The sequence below is a fragment of the Xyrauchen texanus genome, chromosome 45, assembly GCF_025860055.1.
Source record: "Xyrauchen texanus isolate HMW12.3.18 chromosome 45, RBS_HiC_50CHRs, whole genome shotgun sequence".
NCBI classification, from domain to species: domain Eukaryota; kingdom Metazoa; phylum Chordata; class Actinopteri; order Cypriniformes; family Catostomidae; genus Xyrauchen; species Xyrauchen texanus.
In genome coordinates, this window is record NC_068320.1 from 26,192,021 (window position 1) to 26,212,649 (window position 20,629).

The 20,629-nt window shown below is 38.9% G+C and overlaps 1 protein-coding gene across 4 annotated transcripts in view; it reads left to right on the forward strand.

Annotated features, from left to right (window-relative positions):
• The first annotated feature begins 1,160 nt into the window (after nucleotides 1-1,160).
• The window catches only part of LOC127637183 (oxysterol-binding protein-related protein 8-like), a 92,309-nt gene continuing 72,840 nt past the window's right edge, over nucleotides 1,161-20,629 (forward strand). For 3 of the 4 annotated variants that reach the window (XM_052118118.1, XM_052118123.1, XM_052118124.1), the window contains exon 1: nucleotides 1,161-1,441. The gene's annotated coding sequence lies outside the window, so the exon portion shown is untranslated. Of the gene's footprint in view, nucleotides 1,442-8,833; nucleotides 8,976-20,629 lie in introns of all 4 variants that reach the window. The other variant, XM_052118119.1, reaches the window with a different exon arrangement.

Genomic DNA, 20,629 nt, shown 5'->3' on the forward strand with positions numbered 1-20,629 from the left:
CTGTCTGTCTGTCTGTCTGCCTCTCCGTCCGTCCTGTAAGTGCAATTGTCATAACTGTTTTATGGGACATCACAACTCTATTGCATGCCTGCAAAATGCAGTAACCAAAATGATTGTGTCAGTAAATTGGCCAATGCCACGAAAAACTTTTTTGTCATCATGTTAGCCGTACTGGTCAAAGTGTTTAAACGTTTTTTTCACTGTAGGCAGTCAACCCTGGAAATGTTTGTTATATACAAATACAATTTTTGTTCTACTTTTTTGTTGACACTGACTGTAATGAACAGATATACTCTACTATTCAAGAATGTCAGTTTTGTCTAGATGAATGCTATTGTGTACCACAATGAGCATTTTAGATACCGATTTCAACAATAGGTAAACGTTTACTGGGAGAGGTCAATCCTGTACAATACTGTTGTGCACAGGAAAAGGATATACACATTTGTATGTATACAGTAAAGAGAAAACTCACATTTGCATGTCCATTTTTACACATTTCTTACATGTAAAGTCATACATAGTGACAGCAAATTGCCTCAAAATGACATCCATGCAAAAAATATTTTTTTTTAAATAAATAAATAAATCGCAACAATGAAAAAACATTCATGTCATAGATATTTATGGTACATACATGTATGTCTGACAGATTTTGATAATTGAATGGATAGCATATGATGGCTCACACGATGACAAAATGTTTAGAAGTTGTGAAGAGTAAGACGATTTCACTGATAATCAACTTGCACACATGTGCCAAAACACGTGCAATTTGCTTAAACGAATAAGAAATTAAAATCTGGTGTGAACAAGAAACTAATTGTTCAGAGATTTTAACTTATTGTTTTGAATAATAATTAATAATAATAAATAATAATAATTCTCATTCGAGAATTGAGCTTAAGCGAATGAGAAAAACTGTAATATGACATTTAAAAAAAAAAAAATCCATCTTGTGTCCGTAACAGTAACCGAATTAATGGATTACTGATCTGCGATCTGCCTGAACATTTACATCCAACAGTCATGAACCTACCACTTTTCTCCATCAACTGACCCCAGACCTGTTAAGGCGGACGTTTTATTTTTAGCCCAGTCAAACGTCGATTCATCGAGCGCGAAAGACATAACTGTACGATCGAGGATAAACCGTCGCGCAGAGGAAGGAAAAGACAGACGTGCGGCAGTATCGCAATTCAGGGCATTTAAATCGCAACTAAACATTAACAGCGTTCACAATAACAGCGTTATATATTTTCCCATTTGGATATAGGACTGTACATTTTAAAATACGCTTGAGAAGTTTCAACCCATTTACTGATAGACTGACACACGGATTCTCGTCAGACGACGCAAGCTACAAAATTCAAATTTTATATTATTTTGCAATTTTAAAGGCTGATTTCCCCTCAGGAAGACTTCAACGTGGACAAATAAGGTTTGTGTTCATGTTTATAATTTTATATGACCCACTGGCTGTGTCTGCAAATCTAGTGTGCTGCCTATCTAGACAGCGTGCGGGAATAGCACCATAGGCTGTGTTTAAAACCAAGTGAGCTGCCTACCTAGACAGCAGTTTTGATCGCCATAAGCGCTATAAAATGGTACTATGGTAAACCAAGACAATACCATGTTTTTAGACACTACCAATGTTGAAGTACTCTTCACAATTACAAATTATGCTGTCTAGGTAGGCAGCTCACTAGGTTTTTAGTCTAGCCTACATGTTGCATTTGTTGTGTTCTTGTGCATGGATCATGCTTCTTACATTTAAATATGATTTTCTTGTCTGTAGATTTGGATTTCTTATAAATCCTATAACCATGATATTCAGTGTAGAGTTCGACCGATAGTGGATTGTGCCGATACCTATAACTAAGGTGGTGGGAAAGGCTGATAACCGATTAATCGCCCGATGTTTTTAAAATCGATTTACAAAATATTTTATTCTTTCTTTACTATGGTGGGCAAAGACAAAGAGTTCAATATGAATAAAATCCCAGATGCATTTTTTTTGTTTGACACAAAAACCCAATCATAACCAGAAAAAATTAAGATTTGGTGCATATCGCGCACGGCTTTTAAGTATAAACAAGCCCGAATCACAATAGGGACACTTATTGTATTTTTTTTCTCCCCAATTTGGAATTCCTAATGCGCTCCAAGTCCTCATGGTGGCGTAGTGACTCGCCTCAATCCGCGTCTGAGACCTTCAATCCGCGCCTCTTATCACGTGGCTTGTTGAACGCGTTACCATGGAGACATAGCGTGTGTGGAGGTTTCATGCCATCCACTGCGGCATCCATACACAACTCACCACGCGCCCCACCGAGAGCGAGAACCACATTATAGCGACCACAAGGAGGTTGGCCCATGTGACTCTACCCTACCTAGCAACCGGGCCAATTTGGCAGCTTAGGAGACCTGGCTGGAGTCACTCAGCACGCCCTGGTGGTAGTCAGTGAGCTACCCATACCACCCCACCAGGGACTCTTATTTTGAAATGACAAAAAAAACCTGTCGGCATAGCTTTTTGCAGAGAACCGATAGTCCCAAAAAGCAGCTATCGGCACCGATTAATCTGTAAAACTGATATATATCGGTCTACCTCTAATTCAATGATTCAATGCAGAGAGCATTTTTGTTATGTAAGAGCTTCTTTTTTTGTTTGCAAGCTAAATTAGAATATTTATGTTTAATGCAAATATCCTTAGTTTACGTCGTACAGTTATTGTTAATGCAGTATAATCATAGTAATTAAGTATCATGGTATTACCATCTGAAACCATGTCCGCAAATTTTTTTTTAATTACTTCGTTTATGGCAGTGCTTGCTAATACCAAGATAATACGGTATGGAAACTATGGTTACAAAGTACATTTATTGGTTTATCTACACATTATTTATCTTGCCACAATTGTTTTATTTGTTGTGAAGTGTGTATTACATGTGTAATTACCATAATTAATGGGTAACTCTTTATTTTGGTGTCAGTGTTACACATATTACAGAATTATACTTGGGCTAATTACTTAAGTAATAGCAGAAATAACTATGTGTTTTTGCAAGCAGATTCACAAAATAATTACACATGTCGTTAATTGGTGTAACACTGTGTTTTTTCAAGTATTCAGTAACATTAACGCAATAATATATAAAGTGTGACCATTTAATCGGTTCCTGTCATTCAGTCAGCTGTTATAATAGGAAGGGACTACTTGATATGCGACTTTATCACATGCATATTAATTATTTTTTTTATTAACGTAAAGCCCAATTGACTATTATTGCATTTATTCTATTAATTAAAGAAATATTACATGTTCAATGCAAGCTCAATTGACAGCATTTGTAAACATGGGCTTGGGATTACTTTAGTAAACCTTACTTCGTCAACACCATTCACTATGTAAAGGAGAAGCCGTACATCAACACTGTCCAGAAGCGCTGCCGACTTCTCTGAGCTTGGTCTCATCGGAGATGGAAAGTAGAACAGTGGAAATGTGTGTTTTGGTCAGATGAGTCCACCTTTCAAAAAGTTTTTGCAAAACATAGCCGTCATGTTGTCTGGGCCACTCATACCTCTGTGAGGGCACCATTAATGCAGACAGATATGTAAAAATTTTGGAGCAGCATATACTGCCATTCAGCACCATCTTCCAGGGATATCCCGGCATTTTCAGCAGGACAACTTCAAACCACTTTGACCGAATAAGCAGAAAGTGCGGGTGCTAGATTGGCCTGCCTGCAGTCCTGACCATCTCCAATTGAGAATGTGTGGTGCATTATGAACTGCACAATAAGGCAACGAAGACCCCGTACAATTGTGCAGCTGAAGACCTGCAGAATGGATGAATGGATTGTGTCCAGTGTCCAAATGCTTAATAAGTGTTATTAGAAGAAATGGTGATGTTTCACATTGGTAAACACGTGACTGTCCCAACTTTTTTGGAGCGTGTTGCAATCGTCTGATTTGAAATTACTGTACATAGGTACAAGGTAAAACATCATATAATGTGTAGTTGTAGTCATTTGATTATAGCAAAGGTTGAATATAATTTACAAATCACTCCTTTCTGTTTTTATTAGTATTTTTAACACTGTCCCAACGTTTTAGGAATTGGAGTTGTATTTTTAGGATTTTTTGAGGGTTTAAAGACAGAAATGTGAAGCTTATAATTGTATAAAAGCACTTGCATTATTTCTACTGTTAAACCTCATGTAGTATTTGAGCTTAAAGTTGTTTACATTGTCATTTGAACTGTTGTTTTAGAGTTTACAGAGTTACGTCGTCATGGCAACATAGTTACACAGAAAAGGTTAGTAAGCGAAAGTCATGTTAACACATATTGTTTACATCTGGAGAGGTGGTGGCGTAGTGGGCTAAAGCACATAACTGTTAATCAGAAGGTTGCTGGTTCGATCCCAACAGCCACCACCATTGTGTCCTTGAGCAAGGCACTTAACTCCAGGTTGCTCCGGGGGGATTGTCCCTGTAATAAGTGCACTGTAAGTCGCTTTGTATAAAAGCGTCTGCCAAATGCATAAATGTAAATGTAAATCTTGTGGCTATACTTCTGAAAAAGTGGCTATTTTAATATTTACAGATTGGTGCCATTCACTTCCATTGTATGTGCCTTTATTTTAAAGAAATAAACATTATTCTACAAATGCTGTCGATTGAGCTTAATTTGTATTGAACCTGGAATATTCCTTTAAGCATTCGATGCCTTTTCAGAAAGGGAAAGGCCAAACCACAAACTGAACCTCATTCACACAGTTTACCCTGTCTTGTTGTTTTAGGCTCTGATCCCGTAAGATTAGACGTGAACGGATACACAACCCCTCTAAATTCTGGTTGTGATGCAGTGAACATACTCATATTGCACAGTACTGGTGGTAACTCTGACCTTTGCGTAAAGGTTCATGTTTCCACTTTCTCTCTGAAGCTGAAACCTGACAACACGCACTTCCACGTGGCTTTCTACGCTGAATAGTTAATGTGGCATTGTGAAATATAATACGTAGTAATTGTGTTATATAGTAGTTAGTAATAATGAAAACCGTAACGACACAACTACTACAGTGGCCTTTACTTTTATCTATATATTTTTCTTAAAATCTCATTTGAACTTCATCTAAGTTACAGTAATGACCAAAAACATGACACAAAATGATTGTGTTGTTCTTGTACATATTGAATACATCATTCAAACATATGTAGGTTGGAAAAAGTATGAGAACCCCTAGGCTAATGACACCAACAAAAACGAATTGGGGTCAGGAGATGGCAAACCTGGCATCCATTTAGAGCTACTTTGACTTATAAAAAGCATTCAAACATTTTTATTTAGCTATTCAGAAGATGCATCGCAAAAGAGAGATCTCAGAAGACGATCAAGAATTGTTGCTTTGCATGAAGCTGGAAAGGGTTACAAAGTTATCTGAAAGAACTTAGATATTCATCTGATAGATAAATTGTCTATAAATGGAGATGATTTAGTACTATAGGTACTCTCTCTAGAAGTGGCCGTCCAGCCAAGATGACTAAAAGGGCACACCACAGAATGCTCATTGAGCTCAAAAATAACCCTAGAGTGACAGATAAAAACTTGAAGGAATCACTGTAACTGATTAACATCTCTGTTCATGAGTCTATTATATGGAAAACATTAATCAAACATGGTGTCCATGGCAGGACACTACAAAGGAAGCCGATACTTTCCAACTAAAACATTGTTGCATGCCTGAAGTTTGCCAAAGACCACCTTGTCGCTCCACAACAGTACTGGGGAAATGTTTTGTGGACTGATGAAACTAAAGTTTAATTGTTTGGGAAGAACATGCATCAGTATGTATGGTGTAAAAAGGGCACTGCATACCAACATGAAAGCATCACCCCAACGGTGAAGTGCAGTGGAGGGAGCATCGTGATTTGGGGCTGCTTTGCTGCTGGACCGCTTGCCATCATCGAAGGAAAAACTAATTCCCAACTTTATAAAGATGGTAAATGGTAAAATGGTCTGCACTTATATAGCGCTTTTTTTAACCTTAGAGGTTACCAAAGCACTTTACACTGTGTCCCAACCACCCATCCACACTCACATTCACACACCAATTGTGACAGAGCTGCCATGCAAGGTGCTAGCCTCCCATTTGGGAGCAACTTGGGGTTCAGTGTCTTGCCCAAGGACACTTCGGCATGTGGAGTCTTGTGGGCTGGGAATCGAACTGCCAACCCTGCGATTAGCAGTCGACCCACCTGAGCCACAGTCGCCCCGATATCCAACAGGATAATGTCAGGGTGGCAGTGCACCAGCTGAAGCTCAATAGAAGTTGGATGATGCAGCAGGACAATGACCCTAAACATGGATGTAAATCCACAACAGAATGGCTTCAAAAAAAGAAAATCCACATTTTGGAGTGTCCCAGTCAAAGCCCAGGTCTTAACCCAATAGAGATGCCGTGGAATGACCTCAAGAGAGCCATTCACACCAGACATCCTACGAATTTGGCTGAGCTAAAGCACTTCTGTAAGGAAGAATGGTCCAAAATTCCTTCTGAACGTTGTGCAGGTCAAATCCGCAGCTACCGGAAACACTCGGTTGAGGTTATTGCTGCAAAAGAAGGATCGACCAGTTATTAAATCCAAGGGTTCACTTACTTTATACACAGCTCTATGAATGTTTAATGGGATGTGTTCAATGAAGGCATGAAAGATTATAATTGATTGTTGGTTGTCAGCTTAAGCACATTGTGTTTGTCTTCTAACTTTCATTAAATCTTATTATTATTATTATTTTACAAATCAAGCAAGTCATAAATTAATAAAGACATTGTTTTTTTGGAAAACAATATTGCATACAGCAGAATTCGCTACAATGTTCAGTACATCACAGCTACACCTTCATCTTTCTTTGAATAGATCTTCTTGATTCAAGATCCAAAATTCAGAAGAACATCATGTTTGTAAGTCATTTTCTCTATTTTCATTATTTACCAGCAATTTACCAACAGACTGTTTTGTAGGAAAGGGTGCACGTGTACAACTCAAACAACATTACCAAAGACTAGAGACACTGGTCGTCATTTGCCTGTCAAATGGATTTTCCATTTCCATGATGTTACTGACGCTGATGTATTTGTCGTCAATATTTGTCGTCATATTTTTCATAGTATTGGCAGCTGAAACACAAACAGGACAGAATCCAAATCCAGTTTGAAATAATTAATTCAACTAATTCTCTTGATAATTATGTTTGTATCCTGCAGTGCGGTGGAAAATCTTATCACTAATCATTATGTCAAGTTTCATATGAAACTAAACCTTCAGATAAACCACTAAAATGTATGGAAACATATCAGAATGTCTAAAAAAAATCTATGTTGAATTAAGCTTTCTTAATTGACATTTAATTATTTGTTTAAATTTCTGATCGACTGTAAACATGCTTAGTTTAATGAGTTGGTACCAGATGGTCGTGGTCACAGCACAAAATCCCAGCTATTTTCACCTGGTCTAGGCATGTGCTCAGGATCAAACCCTCAGCGCCCCGGCAGATTAATTTATATAAATGACGAACCCTGTTGACATGGAAGCCCTCAAGTCAGCAGCCTTAATCTCCCGACGCTACCTTCACTTTGCCTGAATTCCAAATCAAATGGAGTTTTAATCCTAATTAAATCCATCACCTTCATTACACCAGTGTTGCTGTGATGTCCTTCATAAGACTGTGAATGTTAAACCTGTGAGGGGTTTCTTGATTTGAGCCAGTGAAAGGTGTTGAAACCTGCTTGCATGCCTCTGAAAACTACAAGAATTTGAAAACTCTTTTTAGAGACATATATCCAATCCAATGTCAGAAAAATAGTAGAGAGAATAATTTATTTCAGCTTTTATTCTTTCATCACATTTCCAGTGGGTGAGAAGTTTACATACACTTTGTTAGTATCTGGTAGCATTGCCTTTAAATTGTTTAACTTGGGTCAAATGTTTTGGCTATCCTTCCACAAGCATCAATAAGTTAAGAATTTTGTCCCGTTCCTCCAGACAGAACTGGAGTAACCGAGTCAGGTTTGTAGGTCTCCTTAATTGCACACGCTTACAGTTCAGTTCAGTTTGAGGTCAGGTCTTTATTATGGCCACTCCAATACCTTGACTTTGTTGTCCTTAAGCCATTTTGCCACAACTTTGGAGGTATGCTTGGGGTCATTGTCCATTTGGAAGACCCATTTGTGACCGAGCTTTAACTTCCTGCCTGATGCCTTGAGATGTTGCTTCAATATATCCACATCAGTTTCCTTCCTCATGATGCCATCTATTTTGTGAAGTGCACCAGTCCCTCCTGCAGCAAAGCACCCCCACAACATGATACTGCCGCCCCCGTGCTTCACGGTTGGGATAGTGTTCTTCAGCTTGGAAGCCTCACCCTTTTTCCTCCAAACATAACGATGGTCATTATGGCCAAACAGTTAAATTTTTGTTTCATCAGGCCAGAGGACATTTCTCCAAAACGTAAGATCTTTATCCCCATGTGCTCTTGCAATCTGTAGTCTGGCTTGTTTATGGTGGTTTTGGAGCAGTAGCTTCTTCCTTGCCGAGCAGCCTTTCAGGTTATGTCGATATAGGACTCGATTTACTGTGGATCTAGATACTCGTCTACCTGTTTCCTCCAGCATCTTTACAAAGTCCTTTGCTGCTGTTCTGGGATTGATTTGCACTTTTCGCACCAAACTACGTTCATCTCTAGGAGACAGAATGAGTCTCCTTCCTGAGCGGTATGATCATGGTCCCATGGTGTTTATACTTGTGTTCTATTGTTTGTACAAGATGAACGTGGTAACTCAGGCATTTGGAAATTGCTCCCAAGGATGAACCAGACTTGTGGAGGCCCACAATTGTTTTTCTGAGGTCTTGGCTGATTTCTTTTGATTTTCCCATGATGTCAAGCAAAGAGGCACTGAGTTTTAAGGTAGGCCTTAAAATACATCCACAGGTACACCTCAAATTCAGTGCACCTCCTATCAGAAGCTGATTGTCTAAAGGCTTGACATAATTTTCTGGAATTTTCCAAGCTGCTTAAAGGCACAGTTAACCAAGTGTATGTAAACTTCTGACTCATTAGAATTGTGATATAGTCAATTAAAAGTGAAACAATCAGTCTGTAAACAATTGCCGGGAAAATGACTCATGTCATGCACAAAGTAGATGTCCTAAACGATTTGCCAAAACTATAGTTTGCTAATATAAAAATCTGTGGAGTGATTAAAAAATGAGTTTTAATGACTTCAACCTTAGTGTATGTAAACTTCTGACTTCAGCTGTGTATGGAAAGAACTCAGATTGCATTGCTCACATCAGGCTTATTAAACCACACGACATGCCTCTTCTTGAGTCTTGTAAAGAATCTACTGGGGTGGTGCTTTGGTTTTAGATGAGGTTAATGATGTAGACCTTTGAAAAGAAGAACTTCAGTTATAAGAAATAACACAACAATAGCACTCAGTGTCAGCGGTACAGAAATGTCTTGTACTGTACCGTACGTTTTGCACATGTTTGCACGTGCACTTTATATAGGTATATATAGGTAGTTTATATAGTTGTGTAGTCTCATGTGGTTCTGTGTTTGTCCTATGTTGTTTTTATGTAGCACCATGGTCCTGGAGGAACGTTGTCTCGTTTCGCTGTGTACTGTACGACAATAAAAACCACTTGACTTGACTTGACCATCTTTAATACCACAACAAATAATAACACCAACTAATTTGATAATTATGGAAGAATGGTTTCAAGTTCTTAATTATTCAAGACTAGTAAACAGTCAGTAATAAAATAACGATAAAACAGCAATGAATAGAAATGGATTCAAAAATAATTAAGAAAATTCAGTGCTTTTTAAACAGCTTTAAATAGTTTTTAAAAGCAGTAGGCAGGGCTGGACTGGTAGTCTGGCATACCGGGCATCACCCCGGTGAGCCGACGCACTTTGGGGGCGATCAGGGGTGGACTGGCCATCCAAGCGGGCCGGTGGGTCGGCCGTGAAACGTGCCGAATGGGCCGCGATAAGCTAAAATGAGCGGCCGCGTTATGCAGAACGGACCACAAAACGCGATCTGCAGAAAAGGACAGCGAAATGTATTTGAACGTTCAGGTGCGCATTAGCGTGAAAAGTTTCGGAACACACACACACACACACATACTCCACCTGTCAATCAAACAGCACAGCTGTTATTAGATCGCTTGCGAATTATAAAATGACGCCCTCTGGATTATTTTCAACAGCAGAATAAGAATATGAACTTTGTAATAAGTGACAAGTCTAGGCTATCACAAATACAGCTGGTTATTTTTTAGTTATTGACGATTTAATCAGTCTGCTTGTCCGGTTGGGCAAGTAAAAGTCTTTCACTTGCCCCTTCAAAAATCCACTTGTCTCAGACAAGCGGACCAGCGTTAATGTCAAGCCCTGTAAATTAACATCTTAAAGGAATAGTTCACCCAGTAAAATGAAAATTTGGTTAATGGCTGAGTATCTGTTGGACTTTCTGGTCTCCTCTGCTGTGGTTGAGGGTCTTTCTTTGATGTCTTCATTGTCATGTTAATGAAGTTTAGTTCTGGCTGAAGGAATCCTGCTTGCCCACATCGCACAGATTCCCAGCTGAGAGCTGTTGTTAAGGGTGTTTGTGTATGTGCCGGGGGCCGAACAAAATATAGACCTCTCACAAAGGTGAACGGCAGGGAGTGTGACCAGCTGTGAGGAAAGACGTTGAAAGAAAATATCTACTACAGGGCTCAGCCAGTTTTTTCTGCTGTCCCGGTCAGGGCAGTTTTTCAGACTCTCCTTGCCCCACATTTTCACTAGAACCTCCTTGTTGTTAAAAGGTTCGGCAATATTTATTAATTATTTGTTATAATAGTATGTATTTATTTCTAGGGCTGGGTAAAAAAAATAAAAATAAATCAGATAAATCATCATCCTCGACAGAATTTGTGGTGTAATGTTAAATACCACCAAAAATAAATTTGATTCGCCCCTCCTATTCTTTAAAAAAGCTAAAATATGTGTTACGTTGAGGCACTTACAATGGAAGTGAATGGAGCCAATGTTTGGAGGGTTTAAAACTTTAAGGGCGGGAGAAAAAACTGTCGTCATAATTTTAATAACTCCAGTTGTGACCAAAACAAAATATGTATCGTTTGAAAACTTAGAAGCTGTACTTTACAATACATGTAGGCATTATGAACAAAACTGAACATGTGCTTTGAAATTTACAGAGAAATCAGAAATGTTCCATTTTGATAATTTATTAAAAATAAATGGCACTGTATTTAATTATTGCAATGATTAAAAACATCACACTGATATAATAGCCATGTATCATATGTTGTTGGAAAGCTCTTAAAGAGCAGAAAACAACCAGCTTATTTGTTTTACTCACAGACAAATATATTATTTATATTTACGTTAATGCATTTGGCAGACGCTTTTATCCAAAGCGACTTACAGAGCCCTTATTACAGGGACAATCCCCCCGGAGCAACCTGGAGTTAAGTGCCTTACTCAAGGACACAATGGTGGTGGCTGTGGGGCTCGAACCAGCGTCCTTCTGATTACCAGATTACCAGTTATGTGCTTAGACCTATAGAAATATTATTTTGAGACACATTCACAGACACATTCTGGGGACACCTGAGACTTATATTGCATCTTGTAAAAAGGGACATAATAGGTCTCCTTTAAAGAGTTAAAGGCAGAAATATTATGATTTTATAAAAGCACATATATGAAATCTTCTGTTGAAACTTGTGTATTATTTGAGCTGCAAAGTTGTTTAATATGTCATTTTAGGGTTGTAGGGTTTGTTTACATTACATCTTCATGGCAACGAAGTTGTAAAATTGGACATAACTTTACACAGAAAAGGTTATTAAGCAATTTTATGCATTGTAAGTGCCTCACTGTGAAACTTTTGCTTTTTCTAAAGAAAATGAGGACCAAGTCAAAGTTATTTTTTGGTGGTAATCGATATTATTATGCACATGCTGTCGATTGAGCTTAACTTGTATTGAACCCGAATATTCCTTAAAGCATAAATATTCCTGTTTTCTTTATTTGCATCTTTTGTTCTATTGTTTGTATTTGTTTCTGTTTCCTAGTTTATTACCTGCGCTTCATTTGTCCTAAATTATCACTTGAAAGCTTGCAACCATGTTTACTCAAATTAGTTTCTTGTCGTGGTATCGAAATTGATATTTAGATTTGCTTTTATATTTAAGCAAAATGGACATCATGAAATAACCTATTCCCAAATGAATCGAAATTGAGAGCTTCAGAATCGGAAAACTGTATCGAAACCAAGCCCTATTTATTTATTCATTTATGTATTATTATGTTACAAATGTACCATTTAGCAGGATTCTTATTTGCATTAATAGCTGTAAAATAAATAAAATAAAATAAAAAGTTCTGGAAAACAATGACATGTGGTTTTATCATTTCACCCCATTTTAAGGAACTGATTCTACCAAGACTATCACAACTTACAATTTTAACAGAGCCCAAATAGACAATGTAACCCTAAGCAACATTAAAACAATTGGAAAAACCAGAACTGCATTCCACAAAAGTTAAGCCTAATGCAGTATTTGAGCAATGTGGTAGAAGAGGTGCTGCTGAACACCTCATTTTGGGTGTGACTGCTCCTTGATGTCGGGTCGATATGAATGCTTGTCACCACTTGTAAGATTCTGCCTCCCCTACAGCACTGAATAGTTGAGATGTGTTTGTCCTTTAAGGACACCGTAGAGAGCTGACACATTATACACACAGTGGGTCGATTGTTTTTCTTTGCCGTCCAACCTTATTCAGTGTAATTGTTCAATTATTGCTTCGCCTCGGGTCGAGTTTTAAATTCTCTTTCATTGAAAACACAGTCAAGCCACTTAAAGACATCTTTAACTGTCTGCACACTGTTGTGAATCTGGTCGCTGATTAAATATCAAAGATTAAAGAGATTGATATTTGGGTGGCGTTGGACAAAATCTCCATTAGTATTTACAGCTGGTGGCCTGAAGCGCAGGATGTATGACGTAGTTTGTCTTTTGTGTGGCCGTTTTTATATAATTAATTTTCCTGGCTCAGTTAATAAATGAAGTCGACCTTTGTCGCCGCTCATAAAAATGTCACCTGGAGATGTCACAAGCCGTTTCTGGCTCTGCGTCAGAATGATTTGCATTATCTTGTTTATTTCTTAACTTGTAAACTTGTTTGTTGGCCACACAGGTCAGCGTTGCGGTCAGGTGTTGACTTCCCTGAGAGCTTCAGTGTTTCAGTTTACATGGAAGTTGACTTGAATGCTCATATTTGCATATCTAATGCAATTTTAAACTGTTGGTACGCTGACATGAAACACTGACACAGTCTGACATTTTCTAAAGCTCTTAATCTGTTTAAAGTTCCTCTTCTCACATCGGGCTAAACAGATTTAGTTCACTTGTTCTAGTAGTTTTTCCTCTCTTTTGTCTTTCCATTCTTTGTTTGTCCAATATGAACATTTAACTAAGTATTATTGTGCACTTTGGTGCGTAACTCATACTGCATGTTGAGCAGCTTAGATACGTTTTCGCCTGGCGGAAGATAAAACAGGTGAAAATCCCATTGACTTATATTGAATGATAGACCTGAGCCACATCAAGAGACTAGTAAATCGTAGAGACTAGGGTGTGGACTCTTTTCACTTTGGTCAGCAAGCAGCCAACCAGAACACCTTAGCAACCGCATAACAATACCCTGGCATCCAAGCATTATGCCGTTCAGTTTTGCCCGGGCAAGCACCTCACATATTTCTTCAGAAACTCTACTTCAGTTTGTGCGCACAACAAACTCAAGGGCTAGTATTTATACGGTGTTACCAATTCAAATCGGTTTGCAATCATTGCAACCAGAGTGGTGGTGGTGTAGTGGGCTAAAGCCCATAACTGTTAATCAGAAATTTGCTGGTTCGATCCCCACAGCCACCACCATTGTGTCCTTGAGTAAGGCACTTAACTCCAGGTTGCTCCGGGGGGATTGTCCCTGTAATAAGTGCTCTGTAAGTCGCTTTGGATAAAAGCATCTGCCAAATGCATAAATGTAAATGTAAATGCTTCATATAAAAGGAGTTTGACTAGTATGTCAATTTCGATGCCACAACAAAATACTAACTAGGGTTGTAACGATCCATCAATCTGAATCGATGTATCAATCAAATAACCAGTGATGCAACGTCATCGATGTAAACATCCATGTGTATTTTTTAAGAGGCTCTTTTATTTTGACTTGTGCCAGCCACATACGTACACATTTCCATCGACTGTACTACGCATTTCCGTTGATAATAAAATAGGAACGAATAAACACATTACAAGCGATTAAATAAATAAAAATGATCAACAAAGATACAAAATAAAATAAATAGTGATTTTAGCTGTTAAAGGAATAATTCACCCCAAAAAATGAAAATTCTCCCATCATTTACTCACCCTCATGCCATCCCAGATGTGATGACTTTCTTGATGATTTTTAAAAGAATATCTCAGCTCTGTAGGTCCATACAATGCAAGTGAATGGTTACCAGAAATCTGAAAGTCCAAAAAGCACATAAAAGCTGTATAAAAGTAATCCATATGACGCTAGTGGTTAAATCCATGTCTTTAAAAGTGATATGATAGCTGTGGGTAAGAAAAAATTACTTTAAAAATGATCTGTTTCTCACCCACACCTATCGTATGACCTCTGAAGACATGGATTAAACCACTGGAGTGCTTTTTTTGAGCTTCAAAAATCTGGCTACCATATACTTGCATTGTATGGACCTACAGAGCTATTCTTCTAAAAATCTTCTGAGAGTATTTTAATTTTTGGGTGAACTATCCTTTTAACAGCAGTATCAAGCATTCAATTAAACATTCAGAATTTGATAAATTAATACAATAAAATGTATTGACCAGAACTGAACAAGTGCTCTGAAATCAGTAAAAACATCAAACTGATCAAATAGCCATGTGTCATATGTCGCTGGAAATCTCTCAAATAGTACTTTAAATAAATAATATTACGCCACACTATTAAACAGAAGACCAATTGAGAGAATTGGAAAGCATGCAAATTAGGCTTCTAATTTAAATGTCAGCTAATTTGAATATTTCCAATCCTTAAAAATATATATATTCTGATAAAATAACGTGCTGATCAATAATCGATATATAGTTACTTTATGACATCCCTAACGTTTAGATACGTATCCGCTACTCCGCGAGACCTCTCAGATAGCGCGCACACACATAAGCTACCTGTCAGTCAGTCAAACCGCCCGTGGTTACCGAAATGAGGAAATAAAAGATTCTTGTTATTTGTGTATTTTTTCTACTCTTTACTTTTGGCCTATAAATGAGATCAACCAGTGGTTTTCTTGTGGTGAACTGGTTTGATACTGGTTTGAACTTTGTTGGGACAAAAATGATTCACTTGTCTCGTTGGACAAAACAACAACAACAACAACTTACATTTATATAGCGCTTTTCTCAAACTCAAAGCACTTTACATAGTATTGGGGGAATCTCCTCAACCACCACCAGTGTGCATCATCCACCTGGATGATGCGACAGCAGCCATAGTGCGCCAGAACGCCACCACACCCACACACACCAGCTATTGGTGGAGAGAAGATGGTAGAGTGATGTAGCCAATTCAGGGATGGAGATTATTAGGAGGCCATGACAGATAGGGGCCGATGGGGGTAATTTGGCTAGGACACCAGGGGTTAAACCCTACTCTGTACGAGAAAGTGCCCTAGGGATTTTTAATGACCACAGAGAGTCAAGACCTCAGTTTAACATCCCATCCGAAAGACGGTGCTTTCTTTTACAGTATAGTGTCCCCGTCACTATACTGGGGCATTAGGACCCACACAGACCGTAGGGTGAGCACCCCCTGCTGGCCTCCCTAATACCACTTCCAGCAGCAACCTTGGTTTTCCCCAGGAGGTCTCCCATCCAGGTACTGGCCAGGCTCAACCCTGCTTAGCTTTAGTGGGCAACCAGGCAATAGCCGCAGGGTGATATGGCAGCCGAAAAACACTAGAAAGTCAAAAAGATTAAGCAACTTAAAGTCATTTAGTGGTTGATGTTCATTACAAAATTGAATTAGATGTAGTCTACACTTGTTTATCCCTCAGATTAATGGTTTTGTGTGCTCCGTGTGTCTATAAATGCTTCAACAGATGGGAATACAGTAGATTTTGAAGAACGAGTCTTGATAAACAATCAGGGTGTCTATCTGACGAGGTTACGTCATGGAAAGCTGCTCGGATGTGAGCAGCGACTCTTGCCTTGTTACACGGAGTTGACCTGCTAATCTGTCTAAGCCCTGGTGCTGAAAAGTGTAAGAGAATGAGAAAGAGAGATAGAGATAGTGATGGTGGCGTGTTGACAGGCTGCATCAGCCATATTTGATCAGCTCTGGCTTATTTAGTAATCAGTGGCTCAAATTGAACGGTTATAGGTTTGAGCCATGGCAGAGTTGATCAAAAGTGTCAAATTTGTCCCAGTTTGAGTTTATGCATTGTCAGACTCTCTTCTAAATGAATGTGTAATCCACTGTGGTGATTGTATGAACCATTCAGGGTTTGTTCAGTGTCTCAGTGGGGTAGACAACAGTCGCTTGTGCTCGCAGAGGCAGGCTGAGTAGAAAAGTGTGAAAAATATGTTATTTTTACTGCAACACTACAGTATCCATGCTGCCACCTGGGCCAGACAAGCACTCTCACAGTCATTCTGAGAAGTGTGTAATAAAACTGAAACAGCGCAATAAAGGGAAGAACTATAGTGAGAGATTGTGTTCGAGCTGGCAGGCTTAATAAAATGTGTTTTACTAATCAAACGCTCAAATGAATCACAGCGTCTTGATATAATTTAGTTAGAGCAATAATATAGTTAGTGGCACACATTTACTGTGTGTGTGTGTGTGTGTGTGTGTAGCTGTTGGGAATGACACACATTTGTCTGAATGTCACTGACATTGCAAAAGCAGATGAATGGTACTCACACCCACACATATACCCTCTAAGTTTGGTTATGGGAAAATGGCCAAAAGAATCTACTCTAAACCTCTGTTATATGCCTCTCACATGACTTGTTTTCCCTCAGGAGCTTAGATAAATCCGAATTTTCTTTCGCAACCTGGTCTTAAAGAAACACGTTACTATACCTACATTTTTGCAAAGTGATTTTTACATGCCTCGTTGCACGCACCACATCAGTTTTCTGGTGAAATGAACATTATAGGCGCTACAACAACAATGACTTTTATTCACTTTCACAAGTGATACGGGTAAAACGAAAGATTATCAGTTCATAAACACTTACTTTTCATCCTGTTCATCTCACAATGCTGTTTTATGACATCTAAACACTTTACTGTAGCGCATGATTTGTAAGGCGATACATTTTTACTAGTGCTATCAGATTTAATCGCGTACTTTTCAAAGTGCTGAAATGTGACTTAAATTTCACTTAATATTCTTTTTCCTGTCTTAGGAAAGAAAACAAAACAATATGCAATATGTATAAAGATAGAAATGGGCTAAAATAGACTAAAATGCTGCTACATATAACTTGATTAAAATGAATTATGTCATTCATTATGGCTTCAAAATTCACCTTTGAGGTGTTACTGTGTGTCTTTTATGTTGTAGAACAAAATGTCCACGGATCACCAAGTAATGTTTACCACAGACCTTATTTTACTCATAAGTTCAAAACACCCATTATAGGAAACTCCAGAGAGAACCCATGGCGAATTCTTTTGGGGGTTTTTGGACTACGTCATGAACAGCGTTCAGATGCGTTTGGGGGTGATGGGACAAACGCTGGTGTAAACGGGGTCCACTTCAGCCACATCCCGAGATGGTCGAAAATGCAGTTGACCACTGTGGGCTCGTAGAGTAAGCTAGAGGTCTTCACGGGTCCAAAAATGTGTGCCCGAAGAGACACGGAAATGTGCTATCCGGATCCGACCCAGACCCGTCTATTATTTGAAAGATTGGACCCAGACCCGTGCAGAACTGAGAAATGCCGTAAATGTACTACCTAGAACCGACTCGGACCAGTCTATTATTTGAAATCCAGACCCGGGCTGGACACACAGACCCGATTGAACCCGATCGGCACAGATCCCACAGCTAATTGTTATTAACAAGTTTTGAAAATAAACCTTTGTGTCTTACCTAAAGTAACGTTAGTAGCCTTCTCTCCTGTACCTGACCGTGACGCATACAATCCATCCTCCTTGCCAATAAAGATGGCGTAATAACCTCCATGCTGTTCCTCACTTGCTGATGAAAGAACATGTATAATCCACTCATTATTTCAGCTTCAAAAGTCCAATTGTGGTCACGGTGGCAAATGTAAACCCGACTTTGTGGCTTTGCGGTTTCTTTGTATCTCGCATAATACGATAACTTCCACTGTTTGCCCTTTTGAACTATAACAACGATTGCTCATTCAGTGCCACGGCCGCTGATGTTAGCATCCCTAATTTGCCATCATCTGTGCTCTCTGCGACATGTCTGATCATAGATTTTAGATATACAAAGCGAATGAACTCCAACCACAATATCTCACAAATTGCGCCAACGCCAATAATGCACTTTGGTTTACGTCATCTGTCAAACACCGATATGGCGGAATAAGTCCCGCCTCCTAAATAAGAGAGCCAATCATCAATTGGTAAAGTCATCGCGTCACTGCAGATGTTAAACAGACCTGGGACCCGAAGTACAAGAATGGGACCCAGACCTGGAACTGTCCTCGGGTTTGGGTGGACCCGTGACGACCTCTATTGTAAACACTTATTCAAATGCGTTCGAACAGCATGAAAGCACCGCCTACTCACCTGTCAATCAACCGAGGCACTAAAACAAGATTTGAAACTTTGCCGGTTACGTGCGGCTTTAAAAGACAATAACCGTCCAATTGTAACATTTTAAAAAGTGGTCTGAAGAGATGATTATTATGTTTAGGTGTAAACAATTATGTATCTTGCCTGTCCAGTGTCCACTTGTGATCGGATTGCACAAAACACATGTAAACTGGGCCACTGACATTATTAGTGCGTACATGAATAGGCCAGGAGATCCTTTGGTAGACAGAAATCAAGTGCTAACTCTTTAACTCTCAGCTAAACCTAACTCCATCCCTTATACTTATTTTAAAACTACAGCCAGGCCCATCATGACTGTCTCTGGATAGTCTGTTGAAGAGGAAACCCTCCAGCATTGGAGAAAGTGGGTCATGCATGTTGAATTAGGCTGCCTACCTGAATGGCTTTTTCCTGTGTAGTTTTAAACCTTGGGAAGCTTGGGAACTGTGAAAACAGTGATCTGCATCTGTTAGTAGATATACTTGAGCATGTTTGTTTTTGGTTTCACATTGTTCTGAGTTATTTTGGCCATCGTGGTTTACTTCTATATACAGATGTTCCTTTTTTTCTCTATTTCTGTTCCCCAATCTTTAAATTAGTTTAATTTGTATACGGCTTTTCACAATACACAATGTTTCAAAACAGCCAGTGAGGCGAGTTACCCCATGTGACTCTATCCACCCTAGCAAGGAGGAAACTCCATGAGAAACTCCCCCAAATATTTGAGGGACCCAAATGAGACAAATGTCAACATGGACAGGTTACCTGATGTGACCTCTTCCTTAAAAACCATGAACCCTGTAAGATTTCCTGTTTCAGTGGCATACCCAAAATTAAAGGCTTAAAACTTGACCAAAAAAAACAAGGAGGGTCAGTTGTTTGGGATAATTTTAAAGAAAACTTTTCACATTTTTTAATTATATAGATTATGATCAATTCTGAGACTCTCAGCCTAAGAAACAATTCACCAAAATCAATTGAGCCAAAAATTTACTTTTTTCTTATTTTACATTATATATCTCGGGGCGTAAATAAGGTAGCTCCGAAAACCTGCCTTTGTTTTGTTCCAAAACACCAAGTGCTTGGTGCCATTTCCTGGTGGCCATATGTAATTCGAGTGAACGATCCTCTCTGCCCATATTTGGATGACTTCTAAGACCATCAATCTGCACATCCTGAATTGTTGAGGGGGGAACCTAGTCTTGGCACATGTGGAGTCTTCATGCTCTTCTCCGTGGCATCCATGCACACCTCACCACGCACCCCACCGAGAGCAAGAATCACATTATAGCAACCACAAGGAGGTTACCCCATGTGACTCTATCCACCCTAGCAACTGGGCCAATTTGGTTGCTTAGGAGACCTGGCTGGAGTCACTCAGCATGCCCTGGATTCAAACCCATGACTCCAGAGGTGGTAGTCAGTGTCTTTACTCACTGAGCTACCCAGCCCCCCCGTTTAAGCTTTCAAACGATACTTATGTGGTGATGGTCAAGACTGTTGTTATTAATATTTAGCTTATTATTTTATTCTTAATGCTTAAAAGTTTAAGAAAACTGCACAAGGTAAATGTTAATATGATCCAGACTACATTAAATTTGCATGAGCATGGTTCGTAACAACCATGTTGGGTTTTGTGTGGTGAATTATTGGCAGCTAAGCATGAA